The following is a 21,838-nucleotide window of genomic DNA, read 5'->3' as shown; positions in this document are numbered from 1 at the left end:
TTTAATATTGTTTCATTTTGCAAGTTTTGACTTCTAGTTTAATAAGATTATTCAAACCATCCACAGTCGATCATACTTTGGAAGTCGGTTATGAAAGTAGATTGTCATGAATGGGTTTTTGTAAGATCGTCTAAGGTGTTAGACATTGCAAAAGTTTGCTACAAACATTCATGAGTGCTCTTGAAATAAGATTTGAGTATTGGACTAAACCCACACTCACATGAATCACTTCATGGAATTTATCACGAGTGATTGTGAGATGATAATATCGTATAGTCTTCAAACCAAGATATATGAGTTGTTAATTATAAGTTGGTTGTACACTGATAGTGCGAAAACGCATCAGTAACTTGATGTTATAAAATGTGTTGTTGTGTATGATTTAACGAGTAGTTAGTACAAGCATATAAGCCGAAGTTTATCTGTTCCTTTTATCCTAAGAGGATTAAAAGCGATATAATGGGCCCCTCGATGATTTTGTTTTGACTTATATGTCGGGCCCGGTCAAGACTCAATTGATGTGTTCAATTAAGTTCTATGTCAAACAAATCAGACATCGGGAAACAAACTGCAGGAAAATAAGTAGGAATATGTTCCATGTATTTGTCCGCACGATATCTTGAAGAACAGAGGATTATATGATCCCTTATCTAATGGACGCGTCAGAGTTCGGCAACGGCTTTTTGAGAGCTACGATTGCTAATCGGATTTTGAAGTTGAATTGTTAATTATAGTTATTACACTTATCCAAGTGGGAGACTGTTGGATTAGGTGTCTAAGCCCATAACTGTATTTGGTATGTACTTGACCCGATAGTAGCATAGTCCATTTCGGGTTGCCTTCACTAGAACAATCTGATAGTTGGATATTTGAGAAAGTGGTTATTTGTGTTTTATTGATATATTATAAGAATAATATATTAATAGAGAAATCATACTGTTTAATTAATATTGATCAAGAAATTAATTTGGAATTAATTAGTGATCAAAAGAGACTAATTAAATTAACAGTGACTGATTATGTAAATCAGTGATACATATGGTTTGGGCTAATGATCCATGATTGATTTGTAATAGACTAAGCTTTTGAGATAGTCCATGAAGTGTTAGTCAAAATCAAAGTGTTGGATCATAAGCTTAAGTGTAAGAATTAGGGTTACATATGACTCTTGGAATTCTACACTATAAATGTATACCATAAGCCCTAAAATCGACCACCCTTGTATTCCAAGAAGAGGATAACCGATTTTTTGTCTCTAAAACCTCTCTCATATTCATCTAATTGTTTATTGGTGTTTTTGACTTGTTTGAGGCATCACACTTGAGGTGTTAAGCTCTCTTAAGGCCAAGATTCTACAAGCTACTACACAAGGTAATCTTTTAACTAATTTTTATGATTCATACATCACCTTTTCATGCTAGTTAGGCTTCATGCGTTGGAAAATGAATATTGCATGTATAATTAAAGAAAACTTAGATCCAAAGCATTAGGTTTGTACGTGCAACATAGGAATGTTAGAGTACATAAAACCCAACACATAGGGGTATTCCATGACATTCTATTGAAGACCATGGAGGGAGTCCTTGGAAAACTTGTATGTATATGTATGAGCATGACATTATGTGATTATATGATTTGTATGATTAGGAAACTCACTAATCTCGTGCTTACAGTTTTATTGAATGTTTCAGGTACTTTTGTTGATAAGGGCAAGGGTCCGGCCTAATGACATGACTTGCATTCTCTAGTGTTTTCATATTTAGCTTTTGTACTCTGAATTCAAAACATATTATGGATATGTATTGGGATTTTTGTACTTTCTATGGATAATGTTTATGAAATTAAAAGTTTAAAATTATTCTAAAAATTGGACTGTTACACTTCGTGGTGCCTTATCTGATTGATTTGATCCTTATCCCCATGGTGGGATGTATGTGTGATAGTAGGTATAGACTGGCTGAGCAGGTTTGGTGCCATTATTGATTGTGAGGGCTAGAGAGTAGTAGTTCAAACCCTAAGTGGGGGAGAACTGGTTATCTATGGAGAGGGCTCCAAGATTGGTTTAGGGTTTTGTTCAGCAGCCAAGGCTCGATAGTATATTCAACATGGGTATGCATGTTATCTGGCATATTTGATTGATACTCGGGTTGGGGAGCGAACTTCAGTTTCAGAGGTACCAGTTGTCATGGAGTTTGTTGATTTTTTCCCAGAAGAGTTACCCGGTTTGCCTCCCGAGAGGCAGGTTGAGTTCAGGATTGATCTAGTGTCAGTCGCGACTCGGATTTCCAAAGCGTCGTACCGCTTGGTACCACCTGAGACGCAGGAGTTGTCCTCTCAGCTTCAGGAGCTGTTACGAAAGCAGTTCATCAGACCGATCGGTTCTCCGTGGGGAGCGTTGATACTGTTCGTCAAGAAGAATGATGGTTCACACTGGATGTGCATTGATTACTAGGAGTTGAACAAGTTAACGGTGAAGAACCGTTATCCCCTTCCGCTGATTGATGACCTCTTTGATCAATTGCAATGTGCATCTTGGTTCTCCAAGATCGGTCTGAGGTTTGGGTATCATCAGGTGAGAGCAAGAAAGGAGGGTGTGGAGAACACCGCGTTCCGGACTCGTTATGGGCATTACAAGTTTATGGTGATGCCATTTGGGCTCACCAATGTGCTTTCTGTGTTTATGGATTTGATGAATTGGGTGTGCAGGCTGATGCTCGACCGATCTGTCATTGTGTTTATTAATGATATCTTGGTATGTTTCAATACCAGAGAGCAGCATAAGGAGCACTTTCGAGAGCTTCTAGGATTTTTGAAGCGAAAACGAATTTATGCCAAGTTCTCGAAGTGTGAATTTTGTTACGAGAGGCCTAGTTCTTGGGGAACCTTGTTAACCAAGATGGGATTTTGGTCGATCCGGCCAAGATTGAGGCTGTGATGCTGTCACATCCCCGAACCAGACGGCAGAAACGTCCGAGGGCTATTGTGACTCAATTGAATACCATCACAATGAATATACATGAAACATAACATCATACAATACCAAGCATTGGAATATTACAACTGGTAGCGTTTACATTCAGTACATTGATCCATAATATTACATGCTCAAAAGTAAATTGTTCGGTACTAATTAAGATAACAACAAGACGTTACTAAGTACATTTTTCCTTTTAGATTTACCTGTTACCTGAGAATACAAGTATTTTGAAAAACGTCAACATATGAAATGTTGGTGAGTTCATAAGTAATGTTTGAAATATAGTGGTTTGTATTGCTTTGAAAATCACCAGAAAATCCGATATTTTCTGAAAAGAACTTAGTATAAAAAGTGTGAAGATCCGTAAGTATGCTTGTTTGTTTCTATAAATGTAAAAGTACGGTTTGTAAAACTCGACATGTAACTCGTAGGTGTATTGATTGAAAACCCTAGGAAAACCCGATGTTTTCCTAATACTTTGCATCAACTGATTTATGTCTTGTTATTTTGTTACGACAGGTGTATTCGTTGAGTCCCGGTGACGTTGGATTAATTATGGATTGTGAATTGTTATAAACACACATTAATGACTAGTTTACAACCATACAAACGATCCCTTAGGCGTCGCTCGCACTATTCACTTAATCCAAACACCCGGACTTCATGTAGCCCCACAACCGAGGAGGAAAAGAGGGTGCGAAGCCCCGATATTTTCCGTAAGTCGTTCAAGGTTATCGTGAATGCGAAGGGCCCTTAGCCCGACTCGCATTTGGTGAATTCTCGACTTTACTAGCAGCACCAGAGGGCCCTTGGGGTCCAACAGCACAAAGCCTGTAAAAGTCCTTTTACACGAAATTAGGTCATATAAGACCCAACTACATGTAAGCGAGTTTCCTTCGGGCCTAAAGATCATGTCATTGGGCTAGCTAGGCCCAACAAACACGATTTGAAACTTTTGGGCCCAAAGACGGTGTATCGACGTCTGGTGTATTCTCACGTGTGTATTGACCTCCCGAAATTTCCGCGTGTGTATTGAAGTTTCGTCGTGTTAGTAATTTCGGATTCATTATTGATTCGAGACCGAATCAATTCGTTTGATAACGATTTTTGGTGTTGAAGGTGTATTATAATTTGCCGATAGTCGAGGTGCTAGTATTTCATCATGACGGATTTATTGTTTAAAACATTAGGATGTTTCATTATTGCAGCCCCTTTCTTTTGGATAATTTACACATTTAACCCTTTGTATAAAATAAATTTCTATTTTAGTCCTCAAACCATTTTTCTTGACACTTTAGTATCAAAACTTGTAGAAAAATTATTTTTCAGCCCAAAGTTATTTGAAAAACAGTTTTAGTCCACCAAATGCAATTTTTCTCGGTTGAAACCCTTATGTTCGTAGTTTTTACACGTTTGGCCCAAAATAGAAAATTTTTGCATTTTTGGTCCCTTTTAAATATAAAAAGCATTTTTAACCCTTGAAATGGACTTGGAGCATTAGTAGTCCCTTGTTTTACAGAAAATCACAGTTTCAGCCCCTCTAAATTGAAAATCTCGCGTATTGGGCTTTATTAGGCTGAAAAATTCATTTTTGGCCCATTATGCTTAAAATTTTCACATTTAATCCTTCAAAGAGAATATTTCCAGAAAAATACCTTATTGAAACTGTTTTGACTCATTTCATCCATCAGAATTTGTATTTTGTCATTTTGGGCCCTTTAACCTTATATTTTAAACATTTTGAGTCTACAAATGGGATTTTTAGCCCAATGAGTTCATATTAACCAACTTGGTTATTTTTCTAGAAATGATTTGTGTGTAATAATATGTTTAACACTTGTTTCATACATCCTAATGCAAATCTCGATTTTAAGGACTTTTTGACTAGTTTCAACACCATAATCACATAAGAACATGTAAACAAACATAGAAATCATACAAAGCATACATATACTCATAGATCTACACATTTGCTTGTATTCCCCCCCCCCCCACAAAACTTATAAAAACCGAAAAATAGGGGGTATGAAGCTCACCTTTGGGTGTGGTTTCGGTTTTGGAGGAGAATGGAAGAAGTTTGATGTTGTTTTCGGCCCTAGCAACTTCTTGAGGAGATTTTCGGACTTAGATGGTTCTAGGGAGTTAGACCATAAATTTTTATGAGTTAAGATGAGAGGTTTGATAAATCAAGGAACCTAGATCATAGATTTAAGTATAAATTTACCTTGGATGGTAGTCCTTGTGAAAAATCTCCTTGGAATGACCTTAAATCTCGAAAATTTAGAAGAAGGAGGGAGGAAATGTTCTTCAAAACTTAGAGAGGATGAAATGAATTTTTGTGAGTGTATGTGTGTGTGTTCGGCCGAGAATGAGAGAGAGGGAGAAGAAGAGAGATCTTGAAGTGATGTATGCATGGATATATGGGACAAGATGCATGGAAGACCCTTGAATAATTGTGAGGTGGCAACAAAGGTCAACTCTTCTGTTTCTTTGGGCTTGGGCCGAGATTGGAGAGGGGAGAAGAGATTTTTGGGCTTTATTGCCCCTAAGCCCATATAGGAGTTAAGTTGAATGATTGTTGGTCCTATAAAATATAAGTGTGATTTTTATACTTTGTTGGGCTAGTTTAGGTTCATTATGGTTCATAATATTTAATTTATTTCATTCTAGGCCCAATATGGCCCAAAATGTTGAAATAAATGAATGTGGACCCAATTAGAGCCCATTTAAAGGTTCTAATCCCATGATAGTCAAATTGGAAGCTTATTGGTCCATTGAGTCCAATAAGGAAGTCCTAGCCCAAAATGGACCTAACAAGAACTTCTAGGGTTTACAATTGCTTGTTGACTATTTGTAGTACTTGTATGGTGTATTGGATTGAAGTTTTGTTGTCATAGAGTAAGCATCATACATGCTCTTAATTTTTTTGATTCTACATTTTACTTGAGTGTAGTGATTACAAGACACAAAATTTCTAGTTGTGACATCATCCCCCCGTTAGAGGGAATTTCGTCCCGAAATTCTGTTTGAAAGCTAGATTTGAGAATGTTAGAATAGGTGAGGGTACTTTTGCTTCATTTGGTCTTTGCGTTCCCATGTGAATTCTGGCCCACGCTTCGCGTTCCACCGTACTTTCACGATCGGGATGCGACTTTGCTTAGTACGCTTCACCTCCCTGTCCATGATTTCAACCGGTTCTTCAACGAACAGGAGATTCTCGTTAATTTCGATCTCGTCAAGGGGAGTGACGAGTATTTCATCCGATAGACACTTCTTTAGATTAGAGACATGGAACACGGGGTGTACACTGTTTAGTTCTGCGGGTAGTTGCAGTTTATACGCCACTGGACCTATTCGGGCGACGATCTCGAAAGGTCCAATGTATCGTGGGTTCAGTTTTTCCCGTTTTCCAAAACGAATAACTCCTTTCCAGGGTGAGACTTTCAACAGTACTCGATCCCCGACCTGAAATTCTAAGGGCTTTCGCCGTTTATCGACGTAGCTCTTTTGTCGGTCGCGCGATGCTTGTAATCGAGCTCTGATTTGAACAATCTTTTCCGTGATTTCACGAATGATCTCTGGTCCCGTTAGTGCCTTATCCGATGTATGTGTTTTTGCTAGTTGGGTATCACCCACCTCCGCCCAACATAACGGTGATCTACACTTACGCCCGTATAGTGCTTCGAAATGAGCGACCTTGATGCTCGAATGGTAACTGTTGATATATGAGAATTCGACTAAGGGTAAGTGGGTATCCCAAGACTTCCCAAAGTCTATCACACATGCGCGGAGCATGTCTTCGAGCGTTTGAATGGTTTGTTCACTTTGACCATCCGTTTGTGGATGATAAGCGGTGCTCATGTCGAGATGAGTTCCCAGTGCCTTCTAGAGAGATTGCCAAAAACGTGAAGTGAACCTACTGTCCCTATCCGAGATAATAGACACTGGTACTCCGTGGAGTCTCATGATTTCTCGAATGTATAAATGCGTCAATCTTTCCATCTTGTAGGATTCCTTTATGGGCAGGAAATTGGTAGATTTCGTCAGTCGGTCGACTATTACCCATATGGTGTCTAGTCCATTCAACGTCTTGGGTAGCTTGGTCACGAAATCCATAGAAATCCCCTCCCATTTCCACTCAGGGATTACCGGTTGCTGTAATAACCCTGAGGGCTTCTGGTACTCCACCTTTACCTTGGCACACGTAAAGCACTTACTAACATAGGTGGCAATTTCCGCCTTCATGTTGGGCCACCAATAGTGTTGTTTAATATCCAAATACATATTGTCTGAGCCGGGATGAACGGAGTATTGCGTCTTATGGGCTTCCTTCATAACTACCTCCCTAAATCCTCCGAGTTTAGGGACCCAAAGACGGTTCATGAAATAGCATACTCCATTCTCCTTTGCTTCTAAGTTCTTCTCCATTTCGCGCAATGCTTCGCTTGCTCTATTTTCCGTCTTCATGGCCTCTGACTGGGCTACTACAATTTGTGTGGCTAGGTGAGATTGAATGGTTATTGAGAGAGTTTTCGTACGACGATTAGAGTACTCCTTCCGACTTAATGCGTCAGCTACCACGTTGGCCTTGCCTGGGTGGTACTTGATCTCACACTCATAATCGTTTAGTAATTCAACCCATCTCCGTTGCCTCATGTTCAACTCCTTCTGGTTCAAGATGTGCTGGAGACTCTTGTGGTCCGTGAAGATGGTGCACTTCGTACCGTAAAGATAATGCCTCCAAATTTTTAGGGCAAAGACCACGGCTCCCAATTCTAGGTCATGGGTCGTATAATTCACTTCGTGCGTCTTTAGTTGGCGGGATGCGTAAGCTATCACCCTTCTACGCTGCATGAGAACGCAACCTAAGCCCTGATTTGACGCGTCACAGAAGACCACGAAATCTTCCATTCCCTCCGGTAGCGATAATACTGGGGCACTACAGAGAGCTTGTTTCAGGGTTCGGAATGCGACTTCTTGTTTGTCCGTCCATTTGAATGGTACGCCCTTTTGTGTAAGCGAGGTAAGTGGCTTGGCGATCTTAGAGAAGTTTTGAATGAATCTCCTATAGTAGCCTGCTAGACCCTAGAATTGATGAATTTCCGTGGGTGTTGTCGGGATTGCCCATCCTTCAACAGCTTTGACCTTAGAGGGATCCACATGAATTCCATCTTGGCTAACTACATGACCTAGGAAGTTCACACTCTGGAGCCAGAACTCACACTTGGAGAGTTTTGCATATAGCTTTTCCGATCGCAGAGTTTCTAGGATTTGTCGGAGATGTTGGCCATGCTCTTCTTCGCTTCGGGAATAGACGAGAATGTCATCAATGAAGACGATGACAAAGTTGTCGAGGAATGGTCGACAGATCCGGTTCATCAGGTCCATAAATGCAGCAGGGGCATTTGTTCGACCGAAGGGCATTACGACAAATTCATAATGTCCGTAGCGAGTTCGGAAAGCGGTTTTTGGAATATCCTCTTCCTGGACTTTGAGTTGGTGGTATCCGGACCGTAGATCTATTTTAGAAAAATAACTAGCTCCTTGGAGCTGGTCAAATAGATCATCGATTCGTGGGAGTGGGTAGCGATTTTTAACAGTGAGTTTATTTAACTCTCTGTAATCGATGCACATTCTAAAAGATCCGTCCTTCTTTTTGACAAAGAGGACTGGAGCTCCCCATGGCGAGTAACTAGGGCGGATGAATCCCTTGTCCAAGAGTTCACTGAGTTGGCTGGACAATTCCTGCATTTCAGCAGGAGCTAGCCGATAGGGTGATTTAGTGAGAGGAGTTGCTCCTAGAACGAGGTCAATTCGGAACTCCACTTGTCTCTCTGGGGGTACTCCTGGAAGATCTTCAGGAAACACGTCTGGGAACTCGCATGCTATGGGAATCGCTTGAACGTTAACCACTTCCTTGATTTTATCCACTATGTGAGCCAGGAACGCCAAATTGTTCTTTCGTAGATGTTTTTGTGCCTTGATGCACGAGACGAGGCGAAGGTTCATGCTAGGTTTGTCTCCATAAATTACTAGGGTTTCGTGATTAGGAAGGCGAAGGCGAACGGCCTTCTCGTGACACATAATTTCAGCATGGTGGGGACTTAACCAGTCCATGCCAATAATCACATCGAAACTCCTAATTGTTACAGGCATTAAGTCAATTCGAAAGACGTGTTGATTGAGGGTTAGGGTACATCCGATGTAGATTTCCCCGGTGGATTCGGTTTTCCCATTGGCCATTTCCACCGTAAAGGTTTCATTTAGCTTCTGGGGCTGTTGCTTTAATAAATGTTTAAACTTATTGCTTACAAAACTTCGCTCCGCTCCGGTGTCAAATAGGATGCATGCATAAGTGTGGTTTAGGGGAAACGTACCGGTAACAACAGCGGGGTCCTGAATCGCCTCTCCCTGACCCATGGTCAGCATTCTTCCTGTTCCTCCATTTCCTGGATTGCTGTTGTTAGGGCAGTCTCGGCGGAAATGTCCGGTCCTCCCACACCCATAACAGGTGTGGCTAGGCCCTGCATTGTGGCCACCAGTAGTGATGTTGTTGTTGTTGCGATTGTTGTTGTTGTTGTTGTTTCCTTGTTGTTGGTTCTGGGGAGGGTAGGTCCTGCAGTACTTCGCCGTGTGTCCCCTTCGGTTACAACTGGTGCACTGCAATTCCTTGCATTCTCCATTGTGATGGAAACCGCACTTGTTGCACTTGGGAAGATTACCGGAATAAGGTCTGGGAGCATTTGAAGCAGCTGAGGCTGGAGCATGTGGTGTGGCTGGAACCGGTGTGGTGGCAGCATTAACTGCCACTGTCTGCTGCTTCTTAGAGGTCTCAGGGTACATAGCATAGTTCCTAATGACCTACTAAGATAAGTCTATCCCTAACCGCGATGAGCTGCGTCTGGAGGTGGTGCCGAGGATGTGGATGCTCCCTGAAGACGAGCCACTAGTCGTTCTGCGTCCTGGAGTCGAGACTCCCACCTTACCTGCCTCATGTGAAACTCCCGAAGGACGTCACGTGTCTCCTGTTCCGCACGCTCGACCCTAGTCCACAGCTGGCGTACCTAATCAGCAGTGCCCTGAGCAAGATCGCCGGTGTTCCGTAATCGTCTCACCATGACCGGTAGGGCTCGGTCGGCCGGTCCTCCGTCCCTCAGGTCAAAGAACTTGCACAACATGCCGAACGGGGGTCGCTGTCCCTGCTGTCTGCTCCATCTCCAAAGATCTATACCCCAAGGAGGGGTAGGACCAGTGGGGCCCACACGGTAAGCGGGCACCCTGATCGGGTAAGGGGGTTGATGACTTCGAAATCTGCGTCTGAATCACCCCCTTCACTGTCAGCGGGTTCCTCTCCGAAGTTCTCTTCGTCTTCTTCGGGTTCGGCAGGCTCGCCTTCGTCTCCAGCCTCCGGTTCCCCGTCAGATTCCTCTTCGGGGTCTTCCTCAGGCTCTTCCTCAGGCTCTTCCTCTAACCATCCGTTATTCCCCTGATTAGGGAAATAAGGGTCTCCAGGGTGATGAAAACCAGCCATGCTGTCTGCGCGAGTATGTAAATATGCTAACATTATTCGTAGGATGCTACCACTATTGTACAGACTAAGCAAGCGTTCTCTTTTTGGTGATAAAGGGGTATACTTTTAGGTTCCCTAGTTATCTCGATCTCATCAGAACGTGTGTTAGTTATACTTTGGAGAGAATGTAGTTGATCAGGCTACATCCACTCCTTGGTAACACTAAGAACAGTCCTGAATTAACCGAGATACTAGCACTATTTTGTTTGGTTCGGTGTTATGTTCCTTATCCGTAATGCAAGCAAAGGTGTTTTATTGTTGTATTTTACTTGTTTTGTTCAGAGTTATGTTAGTCCCTCTTTTGGTTTATAGTTGCATATCAATGTATGGTTAGATATGCTAGTTCACTATAAACAGAGCTCTGATACCAACCTGTCACACCCCCGAACCAGACGGCAGAAACGTCTGAGGGCTATTGTGACTCAATTGAATACCATCACAAAGAATATACATGAAACATAACATCATACAATACCAAGCATTGGAATATTACAACTGGTAGCGTTTACATTCAGTACATTGATCCATAATATTACATGCTCAAAAGTAAATTGTTCGGTACTAATTAAGACAACAGCAAGACGTTACTAAGTACATTTTTCCTTTTAGATTTACCTGTTACCTGAGAATACAAGTATTTTGAAAAACGTCAACATATGAAATGTTGGTGAGTTCATAAGTAATGTTTGAAATATAGTGGTTTGTATTGCTTTGAAAATCACCAGAAAATCCGATATTTTCTGAAAAGAACTTAGTATAAAAAGTGTGAAGATCCGTAAGTATGCTTGTTTGTTTCTATAAATGTAAAAGTACGGTTTGTAAAACTCGGTATGTAACTCGTAGGTGTATTCATTGAAAACCCTAGGAAAACCCGATGTTTTCCTAATACTTTGCATCAAATGATTTATGTCTTGTTATTTCGTTACGACAGGTGTATTCGTTGAGTCCCGGTGACGTTGGATTAATTATGGATTGTGAATTGTTATAAACACACATTAATGACTAGTTTACAACCATACAAACGATCCCTTAGGCGTCGCTCGCACTATTCACTTAATCCAAACACCCGGACTTCATGTAGCCCCACAACCGAGGAGGAAAAGAGGGTGCGAAGCCCCGATATTTTCCGTAAGTCGTTCAAGGTTATCGTGAATGCAAAGGGCCCTTAGCCCGACTCGCATTTGGTGAATTCTCGACTTTACTAGCAGCACCAGAGGGCCCTTGGGGTCCAACAGCACAAAGCCTGTAAAAGTCCTTTTACACGAAATTAGGTCATATAAGACCCAACTACATGTAAGCGAGTTTCCTTCGGGCCTAAAGATCATGTCATTGGGCTAGCTAGGCCCAACAAACACGATTTGAAACTTTTGGGCCCAAAGACGGTGTATCGACGTCTGGTGTATTCTCACGTGTGTATTGACTTCCCGAAATTTCCACGTATGTATTGAAGTTTCGTCGTGTTAGTAATTTCGGATTCAATATTGATTCGAGACCGAATCAATTCGTTTGATAACGATTTTTGGTGTTGAAGGTGTATTATAATTTGCCGATAGTCGAGGTGCTAGTATTTCATCATGACGGATTTATTGTTTAAAACATTAGGATGTTTCATTATTGCAGTCCCTTTCTTTTGGATAATTTACACATTTAACCCTTTATATAAAATAAATTTCTATTTTAGTCCTCAAACCATTTTTCTTGACACTTTAGTATCAAAACTTGTAGAAAAATTATTTTTCAGCCCAAAGTTATTTGAAAAACAGTTTTAGTCCACCAAATGCAATTTTTCTCGACTGAAACCCTTATGTTCGCAGTTTTTACACTTTTGGCCCAGAATAGAAATTTTTTGCATTTTTGGTCCCTTTTAAATATGAAAAGCATTTTTAACCCTTGAAATGGACTTGGAGCATTAGTAGTCCCCTGTTTTACAGAAAATCACAGTTTCAGCCCCTCTAATTTGAAAATCTCGCGTATTGGGCTTTATTGGGCCGAAAAATTCATTTTTGGCCCATTATGCTTAAAAATTTCACATTTAATCCTTCAAAGAGAATATTTCCAGAAAAATACCTTATTGAAACTGTTTTGACTCATTTCATCCATCAGAATTTGTATTTTGTCATTTTGGGCCCTTTAACCTTATATTTTCAACATTTTGAGTCTAAAAATGGGATTTTTAGCCCAATGAGTTCATATTAACCAACTTGGTTATTTTTCTAGAAATGATTTGTGTGTAATAATATGTTTAACACTTGTTTCATACATCCTAATGCAAATCTCGATTTTAAGGACTTTTTGACTAGTTTCAACACCATAATCACATAAGAACATGTAAACAAACATATAAATCATACAAAGCATACATATACTCATAGATCTACACATTTGCTTGTATTCCCCCCCCCCACAAAACTTACAAAAACCGAAAAATAGGGGGTATGAAGCTCACCTTTGGGTGTGGTTTCGGTTTTGGAGGAGAATGGAAGAAGTTTGATGTTGTTTTCGGCCCTAGCAACTTCTTGAGGAGATTTTCGGACTTAGATGGTTCTAGGGAGTTAGACCATAAATTTTTATGAGTTAAGATGAGAGGTTTGATAAATCAAGGAACCTAGATCATAGATTTAAGTATAAATTTACCTTGGATGGTAGTCCTTGTGAAAAATCTCCTTGGAATGACCTTAAATCTCGAAAATTTAGAAGAAGGAGGGAGGAAATGTTCTTCAAAACTTAGAGAGGATGAAATGAATTTTTGTGAGTGTATGTGTGTGTGTTCGGCCGAGAATGAGAGAGAGGGAGAAGAAGAGAGATCTTGAAGTGATGTATGCATGGATATATGGGACAAGATGCATGGAAGACCCTTGAATAATTGTGAGGTGGCAACAAAGGTCAACTCTTCCTTTTCTTTGGGCTTGGGCCGAGATTGGAGAGGGGAGAAGAGATTTTTGGGCTTTATTGCCCCTAAGCCCATATAGGAGTTAAGTTGAATGATTGTTGGTCCTATAAAATATAAGTGTGATTTTTATACTTTGTTGGGCTAGTTTAGGTTAATTATGGTTCATAATATTTAATTTATTTCATTCTAGGCCCAATATGGCCCAAAATGTTGAAATAAATGAATGTGGATCCAATTAGAGCCCATTTAAAGGTTCTAATCCCATGATAGTCAAATTGGAAGCTTATTGGTCCATTGAGTCCAATAAGGAAGTCCTAGCCCAAAATGGACCTAACAAGAACTTCTAGGGTTTCCTATTGCTTGTTGACTATTTGTAGTACTTGTATGGTGTATTGGATTGAAGTTTTGTTGTCATAGAGTAGGCATCATACATGTTCTTAAGTTTTTTGATTCTACATTTTACTTGAGTGTAGTGATTACAAGACACAAAATTTCTAGTTGTGACAAATGCAGTGGGAGGTTTCGAAATCTCCCTCAGAGATCAGGGGTCTCTTGGTCTTGGTAGGGTACTATTGAAGATTTATTCAGGATTTCTTTAAGAGTGTGGTACCACTCACTCGTCTGACGAGGAAGGGAGTGGATTTCCGATGGGGCACTGAGCAACAGTCGACATTTGAGACTCTTAAGTAAAGGTTATGTGAGTCCTCGGTTTTGACCCTTCTAGAGGGCGTCGAGGATTTTGTGGTATTTTGTGATGCATTTATCACCGGTTTGGGGGCGGTCCTTATGCTTTGTGGACGCATGATCGCTTATGCTTTGTGGAAGCTAAAGCCGAATGAGACATGATATCCCATGTATGACCTGGAGTTGGGGGTAATGGCATTTGCCCTCAAGATTTTGAGACATTATTTTTATGGGGTCCATTGTACTGTCTACATGGATCACAAGATTTTAAGATATCTTATGGATCTGCTAAACCTGAACACGAGGCAACGCAGGTGGCTGGACGTGGTCAAGGATTATGACTACGACATCCTTTACCATCCGGGTAAAGCAAATATGGTAGCAGATGCTTTGAGCCACAAGTAGGTTGGATCTTCGGTTAGGGAGGTGTGTATAAGGATATCAGTTGATTCTCCTCTTTTGGGATTGATCAGAGAGGCACAGGCAGAGGGAATTCCAAAGAAGAATTGGAAACAGGAGAGGATCAGAGGCAAGATCGACAGGTTTGTCACCGATAGTCGAGTGTTGTTGACTCAATAAGGTCGAGTTTGGATCCCCGTTTCTCGAGGGTTCAAACAGACTGTGTTGGAGGAGGCTCACAAGTCTCGTTTTTCTATACACCCTAGAGCCCCCAAGATGTATCAGGATCTGAGATTGAGTTACTGGTGGTCGTGTATGAAGAGGGAAACAGCCTGGTACGTTTAGAGGTGCTTGAACTGTAGGATGGTCAAGGCCGAGCATCAGAGGTCGCATGGGAAGATACATCCTTTAGAGTTTCCCATATGGAAGTGGGAAAAAATCACCATGGATTTTATCACCAAGATTCCAAAGACGGCCAAGGTTTTTGATGCTATATGGTTCATCATGGATCGATTGACCAAGAGTGCCTGCTTTTTGGCCATCTGGGAGAGCTCTTCGGCCGAAAAGTTGGTTGGTGTTTATGTCCGATAGATTTTTGCTCATCATTGGGTTCCAATTTCCACTGTTTCTGACCGAGATATTCGGTTCACGTCTCAATTATGGTAGAAGTTCCACGAGGAACTGGGCACGAGGTTACATTTTAGCATCGCTTATCATCCGCAGATCAACGATCAAAGTAAGCAGACCATACAGGCCCTTGAGGATATGTTGCGAGCATGCGCCATTTATTTCGGTGGGAGTTGGGACTCCTACCTACCTATTGAAGAGTTCTCCTACAACAATAGTTATCACTCCATCATTGGTGCCCTACCTTTTGAGCTCTTGTATGGTCGAAGATGTTGTACCCCAATATGTTGGGGAGAGGTCGGTGATAGGATCATGGGAAGGACCGAAGTAGTCCTTCAGACCACAAAGTTTATTCAATAGATCAGGAAGAGGCTGTAGATCGCTCAGAGTCGGCAGAAGAGCTATGCCGACCGACTCTGATCTGAGTTGGAGTTTCAGGTCGGCGATATGGTATTACTGAAGGTCTCACCTTGGAAAGCTATGATACGCTTCACGAAGATGGGGAAATTGGGTCCCCAGTTAATTAGACCTTTCCGTGTGATCGCCAGGATAGACAGGGTGGCCTATCGGTTGGATTTTCCATGTGAGCTCAGTCAGATCCATAACACTTTCCATGTCTCTCAGTTGCGGAAGTGTGTGTGGGACAGCGAGACAATGGTTTCATTGGATGATATCCAGGTCTATGAGCGCCTGAATTATATCAAGAGGCCGGTAGCTATTTTGGAAAGAAATATGAAGGCCCTACGCAACAAGGAGATACCTTTGGTAAAGGTTCAATGGTAGCATCAAAGAGGCTCCGAGTGGACCTAGGAGCTGGAGGCTAAAATGAGGAAGCATTACCCCAAGTTATTCGTTGCAACAGACTTTGGGGACGAAGTCTAAGTGAAGTGGGGGAGAATTGTAACATCTTGATGATGAGGTGCTTCTAATTTTAACCCTATAATTTAATTATATTGCAATTTGGACCCTAAGTAAAAGAAAGAGTGCAATGAGGGCCCTAGTGGCATTTTTGAAACATCCCAAAAATACACACCAATTTTTTTTTAAATCATTAGTAAAACCATAAATCATCCATCATCATGAAAAAAATCAAGAATCATGTATCTCAAACATCATGTCAAATAATGTATCAAACCATAAGAGAAAATATTAGAGTCTAAACAATCCCAAGCTGAAACTGTGGTGTGTGCCATGCGATCATCCCGAGTCCATTCCCTTGCTAGTGGAAGTACCTGAAACCAAAACTGAAAACTATAAGCATGAAGCTTAATGAGTCTCCCCAAACTACCACATACCATACACATAACATATAACATAACCTTGGGACACCGCCCAACTACATCGGGACGAACCCGGCATCGGGCCCCGCCGGCATCGGCTTACCCGGCATCGGGCCCCGCCGGCATCCGACCGCATCGGGCAGCGGACCCCGTCCGATATCGGAATTTCCCCAGCATACATACAACATAACATAACAATTAACATATGCATATAACATGAGCATATAAACATTCATCGGGCTTTCCTCGACATCGGACCGAAGCCCGGAACACATAACACATAACATGCAAGAATCACAAAGACATCAAGCATATATAACATTCCTCAAGACCGCCCCGACATCGGATCGTAATCTCCCAACTCGGCGAGTTCATGTACTACTTAGACTCGTGGTCAACCGATTCAACCCGTCGAGTCCCTTCCCATACTCGTCGAGTTCTTCTTGTCATATAATCGGGACACAATGACCTTAACTCTTCGAGTCCCTCCTTCGACTTGTCGAGTTCTTCAGCTTCCAAGTCCTAATCTTTCCCAACTCACTGGGCCATCTCCTCGATTCAATGGTTTCACTCAAAACCAGAGAATGGTTAGGGGTTCGCGACCCGACTCGCCGAGTCCAAGAACAACTCATCGGGTCCTCCATATTACAAATCCATTTAGACGATTCTAATCTAGTCTAATGCTTCAAACTTGTATATTTGGACTCCTTAGACTAGTATTACACATAAAGTTGCTAACTTTACTTGAATTCATGGTTTTATGAAGCTAAAACACCCATTACAAGCTAAAAAGAATGTCTAAGTCATGGAATAGGGCAATGGCTGAATAAAGGTGGCAACTTTGAGCTTCTAAAGCTCAAGAGTGCCCATATCTGAAGTCCTTTCATTCCAAAGAGTTCAAATATCGGAATAACCTTGGAAATGGCCTAAGAGTGACAATATACAAGCTCAAATGAAAACCTAAGTGAATAGAAGCCAAGGTATAAGCTTTATACCTCTATCAAGACAGAAATGAGTCCTTAGCTCTGGATCTTCTACCTTCCTTCTACAACTCCAAGCCCTTGCTTCCTTCTTTTAGCTTTAAATCACAAAAATGGCAAATAAATAGTTCAAGATCACTCAAGGTTGATTAGGGTTTCGAGATTATGGTTTGGAGGTGATGGAGGCTGGGATGGAGGCCAAATATGATTCTTAAATAGGGTGCAAGCCCTAAAGATTAGGGTTTCATCCAGAATGTCCTACTTGTCGAGTCAGGATTTCAACTCGTTGAGTAGCTCACTTAAAACCTGCGCATATTCTGCCTTCTACTCGACGAGTTAGGGCCACCAACTCATCGAGTATCCCTTTCCAAAATGAATAAATAATAAAGTTAAATGCATACCAGGAACCAGATGTTATAATTTTTGTAATTTTGGTTTTGGGGGAGTACGTCATGCGTACGTGTTTACACTGAGCGTACTAGGGCACGACCTAGTACATTGGGAGTACATCCGTACGCAAGGCGTATGTGCTAGACATGCAAACCCTAATTTTTAGGGTTTGGCTCATATTTAAACCCCATTATAGCCTCATTTCCCCTCACTTCTTCAGCCTCCATCCTTTTTAAATGTTTTTGCAACCCTAATCCACCTTGTGAAGCATTTCTAAGCTTGAGTGTATGTGTGTGTGTGTGTGTTTTGTGCTTTTAAAGAAGATTGAAGGAAATATAGAACATCTTGGAGGAGTAAAGCTCTTTAGATCCATAATCACACCTCTTTTTGGCATCATTTGGAGGTATAAAGTCCTAAGCTTGGTGAAGTTTCATTTAGATCTTGTGTTGGGTTGACTTTTGGTCCTTTTTGTCCCAAATGTGGAGATTCGTGAACATAGCATGTTCTTGACCCATTAAGCTGTCCTTTCAGACCTTAGGAAGGTGTAACATCCCAAAAATACGAGCCAAAAATTTCATTTTTAAAACATATTCTTAGCGAACCTTAGAAATAAAACGTTCACTGATCATATCATTTCATAAAAGTTAACGCATGTCTTGAAAAACATTTCATAAAAACATAATAAAGTCAGAGTACAATTTCCCAGGAGGATCTCATAGTGCGGAATACAAGGCGTGTGTGTGATGGGCCGCTACCGCGCCAGCTCCTTCCCTTTCGAAGAACAGGTACCTGAAACCAAAACTGAAAACTGTAAGCACGAAGCTTAGTGAGTTCCCCCAACATACCACATACCATACAATCACTTAACATACAAATATTGTCAGGCATATCTGGGTGCCCGACCTACCCCTTCGGTCCTCTCGACCGGATACTGTCTAGTATATCTGGGAGCTGGCCTCCCCTTCGGTCCTCTCAACCGGATACTGATAAGTATATCTGGGAGCTTGCCTCCCCTTCGGTCCTCTCGACCGGATACTAACTAGCATATATGGGTGCTGGTCTCCCCTTCGGTCCTCTCGACCGGATACTAACTAGCATATCTGGGTGCTGGTCTCCCCTTCAGTCCTCTCGACCGGATACTGGGGACTATTTCACACCTACCACTACCACATAACACATATATCTCATAAACTATCTAGCATGGCTGGGCATGACCGCCCCTTCGGCCCTATCGACCGGTGTTCTGGGGGACTATCTCCCCTACTGTCACTAGCACATAGCATCATATCATACTAGCACAATAACATATCACAGGTAGTAGCAAACCTAGATGAATATCACAGAGACAAACATCTATCATACAATCCTACTGGTGGGCCGACATTGTGGCCATAGACCCACCGTTATTGGAAGGTAACTCACCTTAAAGTAGCTGTTGATCTGCGTGGGAACTGACTGTCTCCTGCTGCTGCTGCCCCATAAATCCTCCGGCTATAATCCCCACAAAACACTCAGTCAAATGCTGCTAATCGACCTCAGGGTAAAGTGACCATTTACCCCTAACTAAGCCAAGAGTCAAAGTCAAAGTCAACTTCTAGTCGACCCGACTCGCCGAGTTGGCCTGCCAACTCGCCGAGTCCCTATCCCTTTATCTGACCATTGTCCCGTCTCTACTCGTCGAGTTTGGCATCGAATCGATGAGTTTTCCTTCTAAACTGATGTCCAAACGTCCTTCATCCTACTCGCCGAGTTGTATGAACAACTCGTCGAGTTTGTCTTCATCCGAAGAGCACTCTATGCTGAGACTCGTCGAGTTGTATGAACAACTCTCCGAGTCTGTTCTTGAGGCAAGAAGATTGCCTTGGACTTGCCGAGTCAAGGCATTAACTCGCCGAGTTTCTTCATGGGTGAGTCTGGCTTCCGACTCACTGAGTCACACCCCATGACTCACTACTCCACTCCGCAAACACGAAAAGGGGGAGAACTTGGGGACTCGCGACTCGACTCGCCGAGTCCGATGAACGACTCGTCGAGTCTTTCGCATGCAAACACTATATACTCGATTTTGCTCGAATCCAGCTCATGCCATACATAGATCTAGGTTTCTAGAGCCTGATTAACACGTAAAGTTTCCAACTTTACGTGTAAATAAACACCAATGAAGGTTTTAGGGCTCAAAATGCACTAAAAGAGTAGATCTAGGGCTTTCATGCAATATGGCTCCATAAAGTCAGGAGATCTGAGCTCCTGGAGCTCAATCATGCCTAGATCTAAGGGTTAATCAACTTATTACAAACCCTAATTCGTAATCAAGCTTGGAAATGGCTCAAGGAAGACTTTAATGGAGCTATAAGGGACTATAAGCATGAAAACAGGGGGAAACTAAGTTATACCTCAAGGAAATCACTGAGATAACACAAGGATGCCTAGCCTCTTTCTTCTCTTCTTGATCTACTCTTCTTTCTTCTAAAAAATCTTCAAGAAACACACCAAGGCACTTCAATCTCACAAGGAATAAGGGTTTGAACGATGTTGGGAGCTTTGAGGGTGAAAGGGGTGAGGTTGGGGCGCATAAGGTTGGTTTAAATAAGGTGCAAACCCTCTAAATTTAGGGTTTCATCAGACAGCAGGGACTCACCGAGTTGCTAACTTAAACGTGTTCCAAGTCCCATCTCTACTCGGCGAGTCGGGCCTACAACTCGCCGAGTCCAAAGCTAAAAATGCAAAACACTTAGATAAATTTTACATACCAGGAACCAGGTGCTACAGAAGGGTCTTAAGTCATAAAAATGGGGTCTAAATGGTTGGTTTTGCTCCATGCATTCTTTAGAAGGTCTTAATGGATTAAGAAGTTGATTTAAGCACTTAACGGACATGCAAAGTCATAAAGTTGAAAACTTTATGACTCTTGAGGGTATTTTAGCATTTGATCTAAAAGATGGACGTGAGAGCTTAAGCCATTAAGCTCTTAATGAGAGTTTGGGAAATCTAGGAGTACGCATCACGTACGGTCAACCACCCCGATGGTGGTCAACGCTTGAGTACGCCCCACGTACATTTGGAGTACACCGTGCGTATGCTCACTATGTCGACTCGGCTGGGTTGACTTAGTTGACTTGACTAATTTGACTTTGACTTTGACTTTGACCAAATTTGGGTATTATGGGATTGTGATTGAGGATTGGTCATTTGGTTGGATAGGCGATGGTTAGAGCTGAGATTCAGAGTCGAGACCTTATCAACTTTTGTCTAGACTGTGAGGTAAGTTTTTTCTCACTGTACTTATGGGTCGAAGGCACCAAGGCTGGCCCATTAGGTTAGATATCCTGTTATGTGATAGTACATTATCATGTTGTAGTGATCTGTTAGATTTGTATCCTGTTATATAGGATGATGCTATGCATATTGATTTGTAGATCTGCTTGATTGTTTGTTGACTGATTATATGTTTATTTGTTATATGTTCATATGTTTTGGTTGGTGGTAGAGGCTTTATTGTTATGTGCATGGGCCAACAGACCGTAACCTAATGGTTGATTGGGCCCGATGGTATTCCATCCCAAGGATGATTGGACCCGTTGTATATTGGCATTCCAGCCTGATGGTTGACTGGGCCTAGAGTATTCCAACCTAATGGTTTATTGGACCCATTGTATATTGACATTCCTCCTAGGGTATTTCATCCCGAAGACGACTGGACCCGGAGGGTGACTGGTCCTGGGGTATTCCAACCCAATGGTTGATTGGACCTGACATACTGTTGTATTTGTTATCTGTTTATATGTTGATACTTTGGGGGAAATCACTAAGCTTTGGCTTATGGTTTTTAGTTATTGTTTCAGGTACTTTAGATGATCGCAGGAAGGCAAAGGTGTGACCATACACATCCTCTGTTTTATATACTTTTGATTTATGAGTGACTCTGATATTGAACAATACTTTGAAAACAATGATTTTGTAAACATTCTATGATTTGGGGTAGTTTAAAAAGTTTAAATTTATTGTAATTTTTATGGATGTTACAATATGACATTATAATGA

The 21,838-nt window shown here is 41.6% G+C and overlaps 1 pseudogene; it reads right to left on the bottom strand.

Annotated features, from left to right (window-relative positions):
- Positions 1 to 5,932: 5,932 nt before the first annotated feature.
- On the bottom strand, positions 5,933 to 15,123 carry LOC128129160 (uncharacterized; annotated as a pseudogene).
- Between the last annotated feature and the right edge of the window lie 6,715 nt (positions 15,124 to 21,838).

The sequence above is a fragment of the Lactuca sativa genome, chromosome 9 (assembly GCF_002870075.4).
Source record: "Lactuca sativa cultivar Salinas chromosome 9, Lsat_Salinas_v11, whole genome shotgun sequence".
Lineage (NCBI taxonomy): Eukaryota > Viridiplantae > Streptophyta > Magnoliopsida > Asterales > Asteraceae > Lactuca > Lactuca sativa.
The sequence above is the reverse complement of the archived record's forward strand: the minus strand, read 5'-3'. Positions and strand labels throughout refer to the sequence as shown.